Genomic DNA, 22,477 nt, shown 5'->3' with positions numbered 1-22,477 from the left:
CAGAAGCAGCGCTGTGGCTCAAGTTGGCAGAGTGCTAGCCTTGAGCAAAAAGAAGCCAGGGACAGTGCTCAGGCCCTGAGTCCAAGGCCCATGACTGGCCAAAAAAAAAAAAAAAAAAAAAAAAAAAAAAAGTGATTCATCTTGAAGCACCAGCATCAAGCTTTTCAAATCTATGATTTGTTTAATATAGAACAAGCCAGTCATGGTGCCTTCATGGGACTTTTGCTTTCCATGCAGACTCACGTGACTCAGGATGCATTTCCTTCAATCCTCCATTCTAAGTGGATCATTATTTGCTACTGGAGCTAGGATTGCTAGGCTTCCTTATATTTGTGGGCATCAGGAAATAACAAAGTGTACTTTCTCCAACCCTTTGTTACAAACAAATCACACATTGTCAGTGCCACACCTCTTTTGATGATAGGGATGAGGAGGAAGGTCACAAGTTATTTCCAGTTGAATATAACCTAAGGCTAGACCTGCAGGGAGAGGAAAAAAAGACCAGGCCAAAAGGCAGACTGAGAGATTCGGAATTGTAAACCTAGGGCCTAGGACTAACAGAACATTCTTGGAGGGACCCATTCTTGTGTGTTTTTAGGGAGCAAGCTGTGAACCCTGAGTGTCCTGCTAGTTCCTGAATGTGTTCTCGCCTGAGGACCCCTTGCACCCACCTCCCAGTGTCCCTCCTTGCCCTCCACCAGGAATACCAGAGAGAAAGACTCTGAGGATCTTCCCAGATGTGTATGAAAACGGGACTTGTTTTCTTTAAGCAACCTCGAAAGCAAAGATGGTTAGGAATTCCCACCTCAAGACAAGGTCAAAGCCTTTTTATTCTGACCTTCAGCAGTTTCCCTTTGGAGACACCTCACAAACTTCACCTCCTGGCAAGAGGCTGGACTTCTGGAGGATGATTAGGAGAATGGGATATGTCAGAGAGGTGCAAACTCTGTCGTAATATAGAGAGGAATATGAATGTTGTACCTAAAAATGCTTTGCTCCCAAAGAGACATGACTTTTTTTATTCCATTGCTGGGTATTGAACCCATAGGCAATTGCTTTACCACAGAGCTGCACTCTGGCCCTGACACTGGAGTTTTGAGTGTACCATTTCTACAGAGTCTGGAAAATCCTGGGAAAAGGTCCAAGACAGGTTGCTGGGGGCTGGTAGGCAAGCACTTGGGATGTCAGTGATCTAAGCTTCAATCTCAAATGGTTGAAGGGTAAGGCACAAGGAAGAGGCCTTGCCATTCCTTCATTCCTAACCCTTATGGGATATAGGGACTGAGTGCTTCATATATTTGCATGCATTTATTTAATTAAAAGTTTAAGAAATTTCTTAGGCAATTAACACTTTATATTTCAAAGAGTTTTTTTTTTTAAGATCAAGACCAATAAGATTTAGCCTTTGATGATGGCTTATAAGTAATAAGGTTTGGATATCTATCCGTCTGTCTATGCTGGTACTAGGGCTTGAACTCAAGGCCTGGGTTCTGTCCCTGAGCTTTTTTTGCTCAAAGCTAGAAATCTAACACTTGAGCCCCGCTTTTGACTTTTTGGTGGTTAATTGGAGATGAGTCTCCAATTTCTGACCAGCTGGATTCAAACTTTAATCCTCAGATCTCAGCCTCCTGAGTATCTATGATTACAGGTATGAGGCACAAGCCCCAGCTCTTGGGAATGTTTATGAATTACTGGCTTGCATTGATTTGCAAGCCATTGCTAGATAATTGCTGTAAATGGCATCCTGCGTCTTGCAGGCCTTTCTAGTCTTTGGGTCCCTCCTCCTTTCACCAGAGGGTGTCTTTGCTCATAAATAACTGCCCATGTACTAGCCTTTTCCCATCTGTTCAGGTTGCTGATCCCATAGAATTCCTTATATCTGTTCTGTTTTTTATTGAGGTTCTGACATTATAATGAGCTTCTGAAATTTCCTCAAGGCACTGTAATTAATCATTTTAGAATTTTTTTTATCATTTAGTATTAAAGTAGGACACATGTTATCATAGCTATTGAAGAACGTAGGCCAAACTTTGGTTAACAAATGAATATACTACTGAATTTACTACCATGGCCTTCTAGTGTCTTGGAGAAAATAATTTACTTTCTGACAGAAACTTCTAATTACTCCCCAGTTCAATCCAATTTGCTTGTCTTTCCAGGCACAGAGGAGGGTCTGCTGCCAGGAATGCAGGTGACTAGTTACTGCTGCTGGGATATGAGGCATCTCTTATGGTTAGAGTGCTTCCTGGCTCCAGTGTTACTCTTCAGCTATGCTCTTTCTTTTTTTCTCTTTTTCTGGTGCTGGGACTTAAACTGAAGGCCTGGGTGCTATCTCTGAGCTCCTTTTGCTTAAGTGTAACACTCTACCACTTGAGCCACAGTGCCTCATTTGGCTTTCTCTGAATGTGGCTCATGGGAGATAAGAGTCTCATGAATTTCCCTGCCTGGGCTGGCTTTGAACAGTGATCCTTAGACCTCAGCTCCCGAATAGCTAGGATTAGAGATGTGAGCCATCAGCACGCATCTTTCTTTAGAAGAATTACTTTTTATTGTATTTAAATAGGTGTGCAAAGAGGTTACCATTCAACAAATCCAAATTATTTTTTTCTTTTTTTTTACCAGTCCTGGGGCTTGGACTCAGGGACTGAGCACTGTCCCTGGCTTTTTTGCTCAAGGCTAGTGCTCTGCCACTTGAGCCACAGCGCCACTTCTGGCCATTTTCTATATATGTGGTGCTGAGGAATCGAACCCAGGGCTTCATGTATACGAGGCAAGCACTCTTGCCACTAGGCCATATTCCCAGCCCCAACAAATTCAAATTTATAAGTACAATACAACTTGATCAGTGTCATCCTTTTTTTTTTATCATTTGCCCCTAACGCTTCCCTTCAGTTTTCTTAGTTTCATAGAATATGCCCTGGATATTATCTGCATTTTCCTCCCCTTTCTCTAGTCTTTTATTTACCCCCTCCTCCTGACATCTCTCCCCATATCTTCCTCCATCCTCCACCTTTCAAGTACCATTTTTCTGGTATTCATTTGGTTGGACTGTGAGTTTTTCAAAGGAGTTCTACCATTTGAATTCTCCCCTGAAAATTCCATACTTTGGTTAAGACGTTTGTTTATGCTTATGTACAACCCTGCACATGTTTACTTCATGTTTATGAATGAGATCTAGCTTCTACATCTAAAAGAAAACATGCATCTTTGTCTCTCTAGACCTGACTTACTTCACTTAATAAAAATTTTTCTACTCTTTCTTTGGAAAGATGAATCCTAAGGCATCTTGGAGATGTGGTGGTGGGAACCACAGAGATGTAATGATCAATACTAGAGCAAGGTGGACCTGCAAGTCTGCACTGTATATGTAATGTGTGGGGAAATGTCAACTCTTGTATTTTTGTAAGCCGCTGAGATTTGTAGGACTATTGGTTTGTGAAGGATAACTGAACTTATGCTAACTGTCTTATGCGCCCTCTTCATGCCTGTTCTGAGTTAGCACCTATCAAAAGAGCACTCTGTAGTTAAATCTGGCCTGATATTTGTTTAAATTTTTTTTCTGCTTCTTTTCTATGGCCAAATGCACAGAATAAGGTTGACCATCTATAAGTGTACAAAGATTCTGCGATATTAAGTGTGGATATCACACTGATGTTCAGTCATTATCTATCTTCAAAACTCATCTTCTTCAGCGGAAACATTACCCATTAAACGCTATATCCCAGTCACTGGCCACCACCATGCTGCTTTGTTTCCATGGATTTACTTACTCCACGGACCTCATGTATATATGAACTCAGTTTTTGTCATTCTCTGATTTATTCCACAAAGCATAATGTCTTCAGGATTCATCTATGTTCTAGGATATATCAATTTTCCTTTTTAAGGTATTGTCTCTCTATATAATATCTTACGGATTGATGTTTGGATTGCTTCAACCTTTTGGCTATGGTAACCAGGCTGCTGTGAACTTTGGTGTATAACTACCTGTTCATTTATTTTAGCTAAAAGTAGAATTTCTGGATCCAGTGATGATCCTGTGTTTAATTTTTTTTTGAGAAATCACTACACTGTTTTCCACAACAGCTGTATCATTTCATATCCTACCCACAAAGCAAACATGTTCTAAGTACTTCACATCTCTGGCAACACTTGCTATTTTCCATATCTTTTATAATAGCCTTGTCAGCAGGCAGGAAGTGGCAACTCATTGTGGTTCGCTTCATGTTTCTCTAATGATTATCATTGTTTATCAGTTTTTCATGTTCTTGTCATTTGTTCAGCAAAAATAAGTAGGACAATTACTGGGGGAAAGGCTGTCGGTTGAAAAGTAGAAGTAGATTTGGCAAATTTCTAATGGCCTTGAATGCCAGTTTGGATTCTGTTTTAGCCTGTGTTGTGTTATTATGATGAAACAAGTGAGCTGGGTAACATTGTAAAGAAAAAAAAAAAGATCTATTTAGCTCACAGTTATGTAGATTGAAGAACAGGCACAGGCCTTTGGTGGGAGCCTCATGGAGTTATCATAATGACAGAACTACATGGCATGTAAGAGAGAAAGACAAGAATCCCAAGAGCCTGGGTATATGGCAAGCTGGTTCTTTTATATCCAACTTCTTGTGAGAACTAACCAGAAATATCAGGCCCTTCTGAGCAAAGTCTCCCCAATGGACTAGAGATTTCCCATAAGCCTCTGCTTCTTAAAGGTCCCCACCACTTTAACACTGCCATCAACAAGGACCAAGCTTCCAGTGTAAGAGGACAAACCATAGCAGACGTTTAACTTGTGAACCATGGTGGGGCTTGGCTGATAAAAACCAATCTGGAGTTGTAAAGAATTAAAAGCATTTTAATGAAATAGAGGAAGCAATCCAGAAATTCATATGGAACAATAAAAGACCATGAATAGCAAAAACAATTCTAAGCACAAAGAACAGTGCCAGAGGAATTACAATACCCAACTTCAAGCTGTATTATAAAGCTATAGTAAAAAAAAAAAAAAACAGCTTTGTATTGGCACCGGAACAGGCCTGAAGACGGATGGAACAGAATTGAAGACCCAGAAATGAACCCACAGAACTATGCCTACTTAATCTTTGATAAAGGAGCTACAAAAATAGGATGGAAGAAAGACAGCCTCTTTAACAAATGGTCCTGGCAAAACTGGTTCAACACTTGCAACAAACCTAAACTAGATCCTTATATATCACCCTGCACCAAAATCAATTCCAAATGAATCAAAGACCTTGAAATTACTACCCTGAAAACACTAAAAGAAGGAGTAGGAGAAACACTTGAGTTCCTTGGCACAGGATGGATTTTCCTTAAGAAAGACCTAGAAATGCTACAAATCAAAGAAAGGATGGACAAATGGGACTGCATCAAACTGCAGAGCTTCTGAAGGGCAAAGGACATAGCTTGCAAGATAAACAGAAAGCCCACAGATTGGGAAAAGATCTTTACCGGCCATACAATGGACATAGGCCTCATATCTAAAATATATGCAGGACAAAAATAAATAAATTCCTCCAAAACAAAACCTCAAAGAACCAACAGCCCCGTCAACAAGTGGGCTAAAGACTTAAAAAAGACACTTCTCTGATGAGGAAATGAGAATGGCCAAGAGACATATGAAAAAGTTATCTACATCACTGGCCATAAAAGAAATGCAAATCAAAACACTGAGATTCCATCTCACCCCAGCAAGAATGTCCTTTATCAAGAAAACTAACAATAATAAGTGTTGGAGGGGATGTGGCCAAAAGGGAACCCTACTACATTGTTGGTGGGAATGTAAACTGGTTTGGCCATTCTGGCAAGTGGTATGGAGATTCCTCAGAAGGCTAAACATAGAGCTGCCCTATGACCCAGCAGCCCCACTTTTGGGCATCTACCCAAAAGACCACAAACAAGAACACACTAAAGCCATCAGCACAACAATGTTCATCGCAGCACAATTTGTCATAGCTAAAATATGGAACCAACCCAGATGCCCCTCAGTATCAGGAAAATGTGGTATATATATACAATGGAATTTTATGCCTCTAACAGAAAGAATGACATTGCCCCATTCCTAAGGAAATAGAAGGACTTGGAAAAAATTATACTAAGTGAAGTGAGCCAGACCCAAAGAAACATGGACTCTATGGTCTCCCTCATAGGCAATATTAGCACAGATTTATGCTAGTCACATCAGAGGATCACAAGAGCCCAGTAGCTATACCCTTATGAACTTATAAGATGATGCTAAGTGAAATCAACTCCATGTTATGGAAATGAGTGTTATATCACTGTGTAATTACTTTCAACATGCCATGTGAAACCGTAGCTTCTACTGTTGATGATCCTCTTGTATCCTCTTCCTGTGGTTGTACCCGCACTATCACTCTATCTCATCTGAGTACCCTGGATACTGTATATACTGGTATTAGAACTAGGGAAGGGAAAGGGAATATCAAATCGAGAGACAAAGGATAAAAAGACAAATGACTACAAAAGCAATACTTGCAAAACCGTTTGGTGTAAACCAACTGAATAGTTATTAGGGGGAGAGGGAAAGGGGGAAGGGGGAGGGGGAATGAGGGAGGATGTAAGAAAGAGTACAAGAAGTGTACCCAAAGCCTAACATATGAAACTCTAACCTCTCTGTACAGCACTTTAACAATAAAAAATAAAAAAAAATAAAATAAAAGAATTAAAGGGCAGGTGAAGAGGCAAGGGGAGAGAGGACTTGGCAGAGGATTGTAGTAAGTTAGCAGAATGATAAGGGTTTGGGCTAAGATGCTATAAATTTTAAAGTAGATAATGAAAAATCATAAATCTATTTTCTCAGAGTAATGACCTCTAAAGATATATCTAGGTTAATTTTATCACAGAATTTAGGCTGTCCCTCTCCTTTCTCTCTGTGTCCCTGGCTGAATTTTTTCATCAACCATGCAGGATACTGGGCAGTATGCCATAATAAAATTGGGAAATGGGATGCATCGTTCCCTGAAGTTCCTTTGGCAACAGCAGCAGTTATTTGTGCCTTCCTTAGGTTTTACTGGGGCTTTCTTAATGTACATAAAGACAGCACTTTACTTTGATTGCCTTCCAGTTACTAATCCATTGCAATCTCCATTGTGTGTGACATGCATGACTCTTTCTAATGCTTTCCTCACTTTCCCAGATGAGCAGAAAAGAAGAGATCTCAGGTGCTTCAAAGATGTCAGTTGCCAGGAGCAAGTGAAATTGTATTGATAACTGCTCAGAGGTCCTGTGTATTTCAGAGGTAGAGGCTTGCCTATGTCCAGGAAGGCTCTGATTACTAGAAAAGGTCCAGAGATAAGAAAGGCTTTCAGTACATTAAATGAGGAACATGTAGCAATTATTCTTAGCTGTTTGCATCTATCCAAATTGGAGTTAACTTACAACCTACGCAGAGTGCATTTGATTCACATGACTCATGGACGTTATGCTTTGCGTAATCCCTATAAGAAATTTAGAGTTTAGGTTTTGGGGATCCTCTGTTCTTAATTCATTCAACAACAGATCAGTATATTACTGTGTTTTATGGTGTGTTTCTGTTTAAAGACATCTTACTTAACATACATGGTTGATTTATTAATGCTGAACTCATGGCTATGGGCACTATAACTCATGTCTGAATGCAGCTTGTCCAACTCATAGTTCTCTCCATAATATATATCCTGTGGTGGGAGGATGGGGACCTCCAGATAGTACTGTAGTATCAGGCTTTGGGACCATTTTAAATCACAGCATCACAACCAAAGAGCACAAAAGCATACACAGGTGACACAAAGGGACACTTATTTACATTTGAAGAGCTGAAACAAGAGGGTAGAATGTTGCTTTGTCATGCCTATTTGTGACTCCATTTTTTCTTTTGGCCACTCTAAATGTGTTCACCAAAAACCACAAGATCGCCATGAGTACTGATTATGGAGGTTACAAATCCATTTCAGTAAGCTGGCAAACTTGCATATATGGACTCCATGGATATCAAGAATCAATGCCATGTGATTCTGAATAAGAATGTAAAACAGGTCTTGTCTGTGGGGGAGAGGAGACAACTGGAGAGAAGGAAGGAGAGATTTGGTCAAAATACTTTGTGTACTTATGTGAAAATGGAATAAAAACAAGCTTGTCAAGACTGGTTTGGAACAGGCAAAGAAAAGATGAGGGAGAGTGACAGAGATCAAGATACATTGTATGTATACATAGACATATTTAAAAACTCTCTTGTACAACTGATTGATACTAATTAAAAATGTGGGAGGAAAAAGAATTGACTGTATGTGATTCTGAAATGACATGAGTTTTTGTAACACAAGTTCAATTTGGCTGTGTGCTAACTGATGATTAGTTAATCCCTTTCTGAGGAAATCCGGATCTTACAGAAATCTGCTGTGATTTGTTGGGAACAATTGAGCCAGGTGCCTGCTTTGTAAGGCTAAGACCCTAGACAACACTAGAGCCCTTTTTACTAGTCTAGGTGTTAAAAATACTATTCTGAGTACTGATTAGTGCTACCCTACTCATGAGAACACAGAACATAACAAAATATTGATTTCCCTGTTAGAGCATGTGAAGAAGGGAAGGGTTTTAACTTTGAAAGAGAACTTCATTATAGAGCTGTCAAGAAACCAAGGAGATTTCCAGACTGAACACTGCTTTCATGACTCTCAAGACAAGACCCTAAGTCAACCATCAGCAAAGGAGGATGCAGTTTGATGCAAGCCAGGAATTAAGTCCAGGCACAGAAAGGTAAGGCCATTGAATCTAAGTTTTACCTAAAAAATCTGGTACACAGAAGATTAAGTTTCCAGAACTCCATGTTATGAAAACGAGTGATATATCACTGTTGTAATTACTTTCAAAATGCCATGTGAAGCCGTAGCTTCTATTGTTGATGATCCTCTTGTATCCCCTTCCTGTGGTTGTACCTGCACTATCACTGTATCTTATCTGAGTACATTGGAAACTGTATATACTGGTATTGGAACTAGGAAACTGAAAGGAAATACCAAAATCGAGAGACACAGGATAAAAAGACAAACGACTACAAAAGCAATACTTGCAAAACTGTTTGGTGTAAACCAACTGAACAACTCATGGGGGGAGAGAGAAAGGAGGAAGGGGGAGGGGAGAATGAGGTAGGAGGTAGCAAAGAGTACAAGAAATGTATCCAATGCCTAACATATGAAACTGTAACCTCTCTGTACATCACTTTGACAATAAATAAGAAAAAAAAAGAGTTAGGGAGGATGAGCCAACCAATTAGTTTGAAGAACTGATCTCACTTTGAAGGCTATGAATTCCCCATCATTGCATATTGTTGCCCCTCTTGAAGAGTGCCCATATTTGAAGTCTTCTCAAGCTTTGAAAGTAATGGCTCAACATAGAACTGACTTACTTCTCAACCTCCTGAGTCCAGCATGTGCCAGAGCATGGAGAGGATGCCAGGTCCCAGTGGGCAGCTTCTGCCTTCCAGCACCTGCAGAGCTACAGGGTTGTGGCTCCCTACAGGCCTGCTGTCTATGGTAGGGCTCCAGGCTTCCAGACAATTGGTGGATGTGGTTGACATATGGTTAGTGAGATGCACAGCAAAGTCAGCTCCAAAACCTCTGGGAGAAACCCTTCCCTTGCTAAACACAAATCAAAACATGAAACATGCTAGAAAGTTCTCTCATGGCTGCCTTCCCACTGTCTTTCATTTTTTTATGTTATTGGATTGGATTGTGATTAAATCTACGGTAGGCAACTTCGTGTCCTGAAAGGATAGACTACTCATTACCATAGGCACTGGAGAGGGAGGTGTGCTCAGTACTGGCTTTTGCCACTAAACCCCAGAATCAACCCTGGTACTGCTTTTATTCAAACTGCTTATTATATGAGAGGATTAAAAACTCCTTAGAGGTTATTATTATTATATTTTATTTATCTTTGCTTTTTTCCCCCAAATAGAATTGGATTTTAGACAGACAATATAACACTGGAAACAAATACATTTGAGAACACAATTCTCCCTTTCCTGAGCAGAAACAGGTCATGCTGGAGATTGTAACAATACAACTCAGTATTGGGCTGCAAACAGATTAGTATTGGCACCATAAAGCAGACCTGAGGATCAAGGATCTATTTTGAAAGCAACTGAAGTGTCAAGTTGCAGAGCTGATCATATAGATGGACTCTTAGAGAAAGTGTCTAATAAAGTCAAAGCTGGACATGAGTTTCTGGGCAGTTTGTTAATGCTTATGAGTTGGTGCCAACTCACCTGAGAAGCTCACAATAACAGCACACAGATCATAGGAAAAAAGCTTGTACTGGGCAGTTAGGATGTAGGGGTTTCTATTATTAGATGTTATACTTAGTATCTTACTAATTCTTCACCAAGTTTAGTTTCCATGGTGGCTCAACCTCTTCCTTGTATGTACACCGATTGTACAGTCACTTCCAACATGGTGCTAGGGTTGATCTTCAGGACCAACATCCTAGGGCAGAAAAGATGGCACATCACTTCTAAGATTACATTGTAGGACTTCAGCCTCCTTCTTGGCAGGAGCTGATGTTTTTTTTTAATCCCACACTCATCAGGGAACTAAGGCTTGACAGTACAGTATGAGAGAGTCTGGGTGATCTTGTTCTAATTGCCTGTAGCTCTGGCCCAGCAGTCTAACTACCACCTCCCAAGAAACCCTGAAATAGGGTTCTTTTCTTTTCTTTTCTTTTTTTTTTTTTTTTTTGCCAGTCCTGGGCCTTGGACTCAGGGCCTGAGCACTGTCCCTGGCTTCCTTTTGCTCAAGGCTTGCACTCTACCACTTGAGCCACAGCACCACTTCTGACCGTTTTCTGTATATGTGGTGCTGAGGAATCGAACCCAGGGCCTCATGTATACGAGGCAAGCACTCTTGCCACTAGGCCATATCCCCAGCCCTGAAATAGGGTTCTTGATCTATCTAAACTATTGCTTTACACGGCTACATTTGGGGGGGGGGGATACAGTGTGACCAAGTGTGATGATGCATAGCTATAATCTCAGCTACTTAGGAAGTAGAAGCGGTAGGAGGATTTCTACCTGAAGTCAGTGGAAAAATAAATTAAAGCAGAAGGATTGGTGGTATGGCTCAGGTAGAAGAGTACTTCCATAGTAAATGTGAGACCTTTAATTCCCAGTCCTGGAAATAAAAAAAATGCAACAGTAGATAATTAATACAAGTAGATACTATTACTTTTTCATGTTACAGGAGAAAATGATACATTGATAGGTTACTTTTCCATGTCTACATGACCATTAAATTGTGGAATTGGAGCCAGGTGCTGGTGGCTCATCCCTGTAATCCTAGCTAGTTTGAAGGCTGAGATTGGAGGACTGTGGTTCAAAGCCAGCCTGGGCCAACAAATGAGACTCCTATCTCAATCGCAAAAAGCTGGAAGTGGAGGCCTGGCTCAAGTTTTAGAGTGCCAGCTGTGAGCAAGAGTTCAAGTTCCAATACTGGCATACACATGGGCATACTTTTGGAAGGGGTGTGCAAACCCTGCTGTAGTAGTACAATCCACCCCATTGCCCTTAAACAAAGGGCCTGTGGCACAGTTACCAGTATGACCTGTATGATACCTGGGGGTGTTGGCTTAGCATAGATCCACCACCACTCTCGAAGCACTAACTCCCTGCTCTTGGAAAGAGTCGGCTTCCTATAGAAAAACAATATACACAGGATGCTCAGGCCACTCAGAATTGCATCTGACAAAATAGTGACTACAAAGGCTCCAGGGGACTTAAAGCCTCAGCGCTACAGGCCTCTCCCACCCAGTGTTTGTTGACTGCTAGGGATCCAGTATTGAGAAGAACAAGGACAATTGTTAGTTCCTAAAATTTTTTAAATCCTAAAATTTAGCTCATCTCTTTGGAGGATTGATTTTTCTTTTTTTTTCTTATTACAGATTGATTTCGCTCCAAGCAATGGGTTAACTTGGAGTTCATGTTCCTTCCAGATTTACATGAAGTAATCTCTCTTTACAGTGACCTCTGTATATGTCAGAGGTCACTTGTCTGGACAAGTTGAAGTCTTGGAGGTGATGTCAGACCTCTAGAATGATCGGAGAATATTCATTGGCGAGAGGATGCATACAGTTTACCAAGGTGAAGGTTGGCACAAGATAAACATTCCCTTTGCAATAAACATTACATCATTTCACAATTGACTTTGCTTCTTTAACTTTACAGAATGGCTCCACATATGGTCTTTTTTAAAAAATTTAATTTTATTGTCAAGGTGATGTACAGAGGGATTACAGTTACATTTGTAAGGCAGTGAGTACATTTCTTATTATACTTGTTATATGTAGTCTTTTTACCCTTTCTATATACTTCTGCAGATGAAGAATTAAGCTGATTGATTTATTAAGGCTTTACAGTAATAGAAGCTTCTATTTTATTGAAGAAAGTGTTTACTTATTATTGCTCTTTACATATATGAACTCTTTTAATTCTGACCACAGATTAATATGGTCCATCACCAGCCTCTATTGGGGAGATAAGTAGGACTCAAGTTTGCTAACTTTTCTAAGATCTCACAGCCAGGAAGCAATTGAGACAGAATTTGAACTCATGAAGTCTGAAGTCTGACTCATGAAAGCTGAGTCAGACTTGCTTATTATTAGGCCAGGCTGTGTTTTATTAGCTATTATTTTGTTGTTTTGATTTTTATAATGTTGAGGATCCAACCGGGAGTCTCACGTATCCTAGGCAAGCTCTCTACCACCAGGTTACTCTCCCAGCCCAAAGCCACTTAGTTTTGCCATAAGTAGGAAAACAGGCCGTGACTGGAATCTAATTTCACATTTTCAACTCTAATATTGATTCCTATGCTTGAGCAGTAGACATGTTGTTGCTCTACCAAGTATCATCAAAGGCTATCAGATGTCCTTTTCACTGAAAGTGGACATTTTCACTTTAGAGAGCTGTTTATTTGTAGGTACAGTTTGTTTCTTCTGCTTAGCTGCCTGCGATGTTTGCTGGAAAGATGGTTCCCATTATAGCCTTTGGTAGCCATCCCATAAACCTGGGGAAAGTGAGCTACCTGATTGGAATGCTGATTGCTGAAGATGCCGTGCAGACCACAGAGGGAACCTGAAGGTGTCAACAAGTTATTGCTGCCTTGGGTGCTGACTTCAGATTGCATTGTGTGCTTCTCCCCTGGGATGTGGAATGCCCCTCTTTCCTCTCTAGCCTGGGACTTAAATGGAAATCAAGTCCAAATCTTCCTATGTTGCTTTCTCCATGCCCCCATTCAAACTGACTCTCCCATTGTAGGTGAGAACTGAGACCTGGGCCATGTGCTCATGGCTTCATGCTATTTGGTGTGACTCATACTTTCAGATTCCAGGAGATAGGAGAGTGTAGAAGAGGCTGGGCTCAGGGTCAGCTGACTCTAGGTCATCATTTTTGTTTTTCTCTTCCAAATCTTCCTTTGAGGCACACAAAGCTGAGTAGCAGTAGCATATGATATGGCTTCAAGCTATTTCTTCTGCTTGATATCAAAGGTGGGCCTCTGCCTTTTTGCCTTCTGATAATCATGGTCCCCGGTAGGTCTCACATTCAATCTGAGGGAGGCGGTGAGGGGGAGTGGCTGGGAAATATTCTTTTTTTTTTTTGCCAGTCCTGGGGCTTGAACTCAGGACCTGAGCATGGTCTCTGGCTTCTTTTTGCTCAAGGCTAACACTCTACCACTTGAGCCACAGCACCACTTCTGGCTTTTACTGTTTATGTAGTGCTGAGGAATCAAACCCAGGGCTTCATGCATGCAAGGCAAGCACTCTATGGCTAAGCCGCATTCCCAGCCCCAGTGGCTGGGAAATATTCACACCTCTGCAGAAGCAGCTCTATGTGTTGTGAATGTGGCAGTCTGGTGCTTTCTGGAGAGTATTTTCCCCAGGTGGTTACAATGGGTTCTCACAATTCCATCCTCCAAGTAGGACAGTCATTATTACTATTTTTTGGTGTCACTACTGGGGCTTGAACTAAGTGTCTAGTTGCTACCCGGTAGTTTTTTCACTCATGGATGGTGTTCTATCACTTGAGCCACACTCCCACTTCTAACCTGCCTGGGCTGGCTGTCAACTAGAACCCTCAGCTCTTAGCCTCCTGAGTAGTGGTAATTGCAAGGGCTTGTCTTCACATCTTCTAGTCACACCCCACTGAATTACCATGTCCTTTTAAAGAACTTTCCAGGACATTAAAAAAAGAGACCTTTCAGAATACCCAACCTCGCCCATTGACCCATGCACAAATATAGATTCTCTGATAATAGGAGAAGAATTCACTGCTATTACTGACTTTCTTATGTTCCAGGCACTGTGGAAAAAGCCCCATGTATATGATGTCATTGAATTCTTAGTAATAATCTAGAGAATCTTTGCTTCTCAAAATGTGGTACACAGGAGGATGTGTGGTATGAGCATCTCTGGATGGCTTATTAGGAAGGTAACTCCTCTCCCAGGCCTCCTGAGGCAGAGCCTGCATTATAGCAAGGTCCCAGGTCATGTGTGTGCACTGAGGTTTGAGAAGCTCTGCTGAAGAGACAATCACAGCCCATCTTACAGATGAGCCAAGTGGAGCAGGAGAGAAGTAACATAGATATCTGGTTCACTGGTAGAGCCTGGCTAGTGTCTGCCTGCAAAGCCTTGAACCATGGGTTCTGGTTATCTTCCTTCCTCCCTCCCCCATGTTTTATATGTATTTTAATCTTTATTATAAATGTTATTTTAATCTTTATTATAGAGTTTACAAACAGGGGATTACAGTTACATAAGTAAGGTAATGAGTACGTTTCTCTTTAAACACTGTTACACCATCCCTCATTTTCTTCCGCTTACACTTTCCTACTCCCCTCCTCCTCCCAAGTTGTATAGTTCATTTGCAACATAGTGTCAAGTGAGTATCACTGTTGTATTATTTTGTCCTTTGTCCAGCCAGTTTCTGTGATTCCCTTTCCCTTCCATGGATCATATAAACTTATGTACAAGACAAAGGGTACAGAAAACTAAATCAGAAAAGAAAAAAGAAATAACTATATTAGGTGAAGTAAGCCAGGCCCAAAGAAAAGTAGGTTGCATGGTTCCCCTCATTTGTAATAACTACAGTGTGTCTGTGATATTCTTAACAAGGGATCTCAATAGCTCAATTGCTAAGTGCATAGGATCATATATAATGAAGCATATTGACATGAACTCCAAGAATTGGAAACAAGAGGTTCTTAGTGTGCCCTGTATGCGGTTAGTTTTTCATTTCCTAGTTTAAGTAGTTATATGATGGAGTTGCCATTTAACAAAGCAGTTCATGAATAGAATACCTTTTGATCAGTGTCACCCTTTTCAATATTCTTGCCCATCTCTCCCCTACTAATCTCTTCCTTCACTCTTCTTAATCATATAGGATATATATGCTGACTGCATTCTCCCCTTCTTTTCCTCTTCATTTTTCTACCCATTTCCCCTTGATCCCATCCTACCCCTTTCGAGTACTCACTTTCTGGTGTTTTATTTTGCTGAACTTTAATTTTGCCTCTCTAAGGAATTACACTATTTGAGTACTTGTTTGAATCTATCTCCCTTCTTTGAGAATGCCTGATTCATAAAAATAATTTTGCCTCCAATTCTGGGTGTCATTTTATAAAATACATAGTATAAAATACTTGGCAGTCATGTCAAGTGTCAGTCTGTAGCCTCTAGCCTTTTAGAAAGGACAGCTCTCTCAGTCTCATTTCTGCACACTGGTGTTAATAGCATTCCCCAGGCAGCATTTGAAGACTTCTCACTGTAAGGCCTAAAAGATGTTGCAAAGGTTCAACAGATGGTGCTTAAACTCATGGTTCAGGACTGGATTCCAAGTAGAGATTTCTAAGTAGTTTCCTGGGGGAAAATCTGATTTCTGAATGCTTACAAAGGACAGACTCCTGACTGCATGCACGTGTGCGTGCATGCGTGCACACACACACACATCTCAGATTGGCACACTTGGGAACAGAAATGTCTTAACTATCCAGAGTCCTCAGGGTGAAATGATTTGCTTAGTGAAGATCAAGATGACCAGAAAGCAGCACATGGTACTTGGTAACCTCTACATTGCAAACATTTCTTGCTCCTTTGGGGTGTAATTCCAGAAGGGTGTGGGCTTGAGTGAGGAGAAACCAGGAAGAAAATGCTATGTATTCTTATTCACCTCTCTTCTTCCGATGGCTTTGGAGGCCTCTTTTCTTTCTCACTGGGGATGACACCAGGGCAGCCCACACTGGGAGGTCACCTGAGGGCCATTCAGAGCCTAACTGCTGTCCCAGGAGTGAGTCTGCCCTCTGGGTCAAGGGCACTGGTCCCTGACCCAACTCTGGTCTTTAGCACCCTCCTTTGATAGAGGCAGAGGACTTTTTCTAAGGTGGATTGCCTAATGACACTTCCTTCAATGCTTTACTTCATGCAGCTACGAAACCTAGAGCTTCTATTGTAATTGATCTCTTTGACAATGACAGTTCAGCAGTGGTAGCTCCCTGGTGCTTGAGTTCAAATCCTGGCTTGGTTCTCAGTTTACTCATCCTTCTTGTGCCTCGTTTCCTTGGCAAAAAGAGAATCACAAAAATACCTGCCTGCTTCACAAGATTATGAGAATTTAGACAACATAGGACTGTACTTACATGGTAAGCACTCAGTCATGGCTTGTGGTATCTTCTGTTCTTTCCAGAAAGTATGTGATGCAGTTAAGACAATTGTGTTTCTTCTTCAAGAAATGAACACACTAGGGCTGTTGAGCTGTTGGTTTATAATCTACCTCTCCTCCCTGCCTCTTCTGTTGATACTGGGTCTTGAACTTAGGGCTTTGTATGCTCCCTTAGCTTTTTGTGATCAAGGTTGTGAGTCACAGCTCCACTTCTAGCTTTTTACTGGTTAAGTGGGGAGAAGAGTCTCTTGGATTAATATACCTGGCTAGTTTTGAACTATGACCATCAGATCTCAGCCTCCTCAGTAGCTAGAAGTGCAGTTGTGAGGCATTGGCACCTGGTAGGTTCATAATATCTGATCAAAAAACACTAAATGCAATAGAGCATTTTATTTAAGCTAATTCATTTAATCATAAAACCTGACCAGATGGGCATAGTTGTATATATCATGTTTACTTATTCTACTTTATGGATTAAAAAAATACCATAGTGCTGGGGATTGAAACCAGAGCCTCATGTATGTGAGTTAGGTGCCCTACCGCTTAAATACTCCGAGTCTCCCACAGCATGAAACATTTATACATTCACATCTAATGTATTCTGTTTTGTTATTCTGTATGCCCCATTGGGGATGTGACAAACCTTTTGGAGCCACAGGTTGCTTGTCTGTAAAGCAGCATTAATGCCTATTTCCTCCCAGGTTGCTGGGGAAGTAAATAGAGTTAGATATATCATGAAGAATCTGGGCCATCCCACTCCGCTTTAGTGAGAAACACAAGTTCTAGGAAGAGATTAGTGGGGCTCTTTCCAGAATGGACCATTTAGTGAGTTTCTTGTGAAATGATTGAGAGGTGCCACTAAGATGAACTAAAACCTAGTTGCTTATTTTATGGGTCATGGGGAGATAGGGATTGGGAATCTTTACTAGCACAGACACGTGGTACTGCCTAGAATGTTCCGAAGAGGCACAGGGAGGGAGGGCTACAGGGAGGGAGGGCTACAGCCAGGCCAACCCGTATGCTCCCAAGGACTACACACACCCAGTAACAGAATTCTGACCATCTTGAAGAAAACCTTTCCCAAAGACTGTAAGCAAAAGGAGAGTGGCAGCAAATAGAGGCTCGAGGTTGAACTTGTGCAACAGGAAAATGAAAAAAAACTGGAAGAGGTTGCACAGACAGCCCCTTCCTCAGCTCAGAGTGCCCCATACAGCTCAGAAGCCTTTGAAGTGTAGGCATCGTTGTTATTGTTAAAAGGTGCAGAAAACAGGCAGAGAGATGGCTCAGCGCAAGCACAGATTTATGTGGGAGAAAAGCCTGCAGAGGAGTATCCAGGTAAGAGGGAGAGTCCACAGCTGCTTACAGACTTTAGTGTTTTATAGGAAAGGTAAGTGGGTTACTAGCATAAGGACATAGGAGGATACTCATTGTGACAGGAAGTGGGGAGGGGCATGCCCAGGGGGCAAGGTTGCTCTGAGGGTATCTAAAGATATAGCTTGTGGTAAGTTGGGGCACAAAATGTCACTTGTGGTGGACTGGGGGCACAGAACGTCATTGTGATTTGGCTAGGTGTTAAGCTGACTAAGTGATACCCTAAGGGGGTGGTGAGGTAGGGGCTCCTTTTCTTGCTTTGAGCTGATGCCAAGTACAATCCTGGGAAGGGACCCCAAGATGGAGGCCTAACAGATACCCCAAGGCTGACTGTCTGTCTAGGTGATTTCAAAGAATTTTCTATACTTGTCCTTTCTTTTTTTTTTTTTTCTTTTTTTTTTTGGCCAGTCCTGGGCCTTGGACTCAGGGCCTGAGCACTGTCCCTGGCTTCTTCCCGCTCAAGGCTATCACTCTGCCACTTGAGCCACAGCGCCGCTTCTGGCCGTTTTTTTGTATATGTGGTGCTGGGGAATCGAACCTAGGGCCTCGTGTATCCGAGGCAGGCACTCTTGCCACTAGGCTATATCCCCAGCCCTATACTTGTCCTTTCTTTCTTCAGGCCTCTCTGATGAGACCAAGGAGAAGGAGGAGGTAAAGTTGGAAAAAATGTGAGAGACCAGATCATGGACCTTTATTCCTACAGTAGGCACCAGACCTATAGACCAGGCATTGAAATAGGGAAGAGGGAAGATGTTGTTCCATATGACTGCTCTCTCTCCCTCTCTCTCTCTCTCTCTCTCTCTGTGTGTGTGTGTGTGTGTATGCATGGTTGCATGGGGCTTGAACTCAAGGCTTGAGGACTGTCTCTGAGCTTTTTCTTTCCCCATGGTTGGTACTCTGCCACTTTAGCCATAGCTCTACTTCTGGCTTTTTGCTACTTAATTAGCCACAATAGTCTCATGGAATGAATTCAGTGGGGGTGACCTGAGATGTTGTCTGGGATGGAGCTGGGGTTGGACAGCAGGAAGCTTTGACATAGCAAGCTAATAAAGGGAAAAAAATGATCTGCTTCTTGGTTGCCTGTTATCATTACCAGCTCTTAACAATAAACCCCAGAGAGCTTGGCATAGTGCCTTGTACATGACAAACTCTTGGTCAATGCTAAGTAAAAGGCAGTTATGATGATCATTATTTTTATCCTCCCTGTGTATTAAGTGAGTCAGGTTCAACCCACCAGCATGCTCACAGGGCACGCTGTAACTAGAGTGAGGCAATGCCTGACCGAAGGTGCACAAGTGTTGGAAAATATCAGCAATCAAATTGTACTTGAAAGTTCACCCTCACACCACACATGTAGAACACGCTGAAGAAAGTAAAGGGAATGATGAAATCTGTCGAGCTTATATTGAACAAAGTGCTAGCCTTCCTAGGAGACTGGGTGATACTGTCCTTCCTTGGGTGACACTTGTCAGATGTGATCTCTGAAAAGGTCTCTTGATTAAGCCTTGGGGATGATTGGACAGGCTGGAATAGGTGGCATGTCCTGGCTATTGTTTTCCTATGTTCTACAGGTCATGAGAATGGCAAGATGGGAATCCATTCCTTCTCTTTTTGGATTTTGTGGGAGATTTTTTTTTTTGTAAACTGAAGTCATGCCTTCTGTCCATTGCTGTTCCTGAAAGTGGAGAAGAACATTACTATGTAAAAGCACTCACTTGAAGGAGGAGGACTATACGAATAAACCCAGATTTTTCACAGAACAAAGTGGATAAGGGTGGAGCCATGATGACTGAAATTCATGCGTAATCCAAATATATCACCTCAGGCTTTTGTGTCAGTATTTACGACCATTTTTTTTTCTGAGTTCTTAGTGGACAAATTTGTGCTTTGTGCTCTAATTCTTGCTAATCTAAGTATTTGAGGTTGATTGTAAGCACTAAAATGGAAAGAAAGTAGGTAAAGTAATGGAGCAGGGAGCCCAACCCATAAACTAGATTATCAGCCTTAGAATGCTTTGGAGTTAGCTGTAAATATTGTTTTATAATTATAAGGAAGCATCTGGGTGATTTATTCTGACAGTCTGGAAACTGTGACAGGAGAGATGTACTTTGCAACTGTTTTGCCTCTTCTTTGGACTTGACTCTGTTAATAAAGCTCATACAACTTAAGAAAATTGTTGCTGACACAGACTCACAGGAGACACAATGCTCTGGGTATATAGAAATTTTAGGCAGTTGTGTCTATATTGAAAACAAACATTTGTTATATTAGACATTTCACGAAATAGCACCATTATTGATCACTTGGTATGATTGATTTGGAGAATTCTGGGGTCACTTTTTCTTCAATTGTTAGAAATATACTACCCCCCACTCAAATCAATATGGTCTAGGCAAAAAACATATCCATCAATCTTTAGGAAAAGACCTCATCTTTAAATCACACGAATTCTTTGCTCTTTTGAGTACTGACCCTACCTTTATTTAAACTGACCTGAAAAAGTCACTTGACAGAAACAATTTCTTCAAACAGGTGATACAAGTTGACTCACTAACATGGGGACAAATGTTATAAGAAAGAGTTTCTCTTAAAATTTAGCTCTTCTGTTATTCTCTTTTCATAGACATATCTAAATACTTTTCCCTCCATGTTTACTTCATTCATTTGCTGTATAGTTTTCAGTTTACTTCATTCACTTGCTCCCTATATCTATATCATTTATATGTGCATCCATCTTCTATACATTACCTGTCTGTCATTTATCCATCTCTCCACTTATTTCATATACTTGTTACATACCACTCCATTTATCTTTCATACACTCCTTGCTCTTTTTATTCATTTATTTGCCTCCTTGTTATTTAGTTAGTAGTTAAATATTTATCATTGTTCTAAAAAGAAATTGTTACCCAACTCCATGTTCACTTATAATACACCTTTCCTCAGTACCGTTAGTCAGCTTGGGGGAGAGGGCTGGATCAATGGGAGTAAGCAAATCTGCACAGAAGGAATGGAAGGTGTAATGCCCACTTAACTGTAAGTTTAAAGAGACCTCGGAAAAGCTCAATAGAATTCAGGCTGGTATCACTATACAGGGAATCAAATTGAACTCTTAAAAGTACCAAGACACTTTAATTGATGATAGGAGTCTGTTCAAGTGTGAGAAAACTTCAAAAGGGCATGGACAGGAATCAGGCAAATGATATGACATTGTCTTGCCTGGTTGGAGCTCAGGACCCCATGTGGCATCTCCTATCTCTAGAAAGATGGTGGGTAGGTAGAATAGCTGGGTTAATAGGGAGACTCTAATAGCTTGGGGGCAAAGATATGAAGACCTAATCACCCACATAGAATCAAAACAGTGGAGAGATAAGCCTTTGTTTATTGCACTTGTGACTCTTTGTCCCTGGATATTCAGATTGGTTATGAGAGATAGCTAAGGGTTTCCTGATTTGCTGCCAGGCTGAACTCTATTGCTACAGCCGGGCTTTCAGATGACAGATCTTATTGCATTTTCAGTAGTCTGAGTGGGATGTCCCTTTCCAAGAACACAATCTGGACCTTTACAAGCCTCAGTACCTCTCATTGGACACTGAACAGAATCAGCGTGCCAAACAACCCTGGAATAAACATTTCAGACTTTAAGCTCTAATTGCTTATATCACTCATTATTATAATTCAAAAGACTTCGAGATCACAAAGACCTGTGTTTGAAGTGAAGCTGCATTGGTTAGCAGCTGGGAGATTTTGGGTAAGTGGCTTCCTCTGAGTCTCCTTTCCTTCCCCTTCCATTGTGGAAAACACAGCTGTATCTCATGGTGTGGTGAGAAAACAAAGCAGAGAGGCTACCTAAGGGGGTGGCAAGTAGATGCCCAGCTTTTCTTGAATCACCTTGTGCTCCCAGACCATAGATTCTGTTGGCCTCGGTGGTCAGTGTATCTCTCTGTGTACTCCTTTCAACTATTGTTAGTACCACAAGATTTCTAATTTTTTCCCAGTCCTGGGGCTTGAACTCAGGGCCTGAGTGCTGTCCCAGAGCCTCTGTGCTCAAGGCTAGTTCTCTACCACTTAAGCCATAGTGACACTTCTGGCTTTTTCTGAGTAGTTTATTGAAGATAAGAGTTGCACAGACTTTCCTGCCCAGGCTGGCTTCATGTAATATTTTTTAAAACTAGCATAGCCAAAGAATTTAAAGTGACTAATCCACAGTCATAAAGCTGGAGTTTAACATAGGCAAGTTTCCAACCTAGTTCTTTCAAACTGCTATGCCTACATGCTTTTGTAAAAAAATAAAGTTGTCTGGCGCCGGTGGTTTACTCCTGTAATCCTAGCTATTCAGGAGGCTCAGAGCTGAGGGTTGCGGTTTGAAGCCAACCCTGGCAGGAAAATCCATGA

The sequence above is a fragment of the Perognathus longimembris genome, chromosome 3 (genome assembly GCF_023159225.1).
Source record: "Perognathus longimembris pacificus isolate PPM17 chromosome 3, ASM2315922v1, whole genome shotgun sequence".
Taxonomy (NCBI): Eukaryota; Metazoa; Chordata; class Mammalia; order Rodentia; family Heteromyidae; genus Perognathus; species Perognathus longimembris.
The sequence above is the reverse complement of the archived record's forward strand: the minus strand, read 5'-3'. Positions refer to the sequence as shown.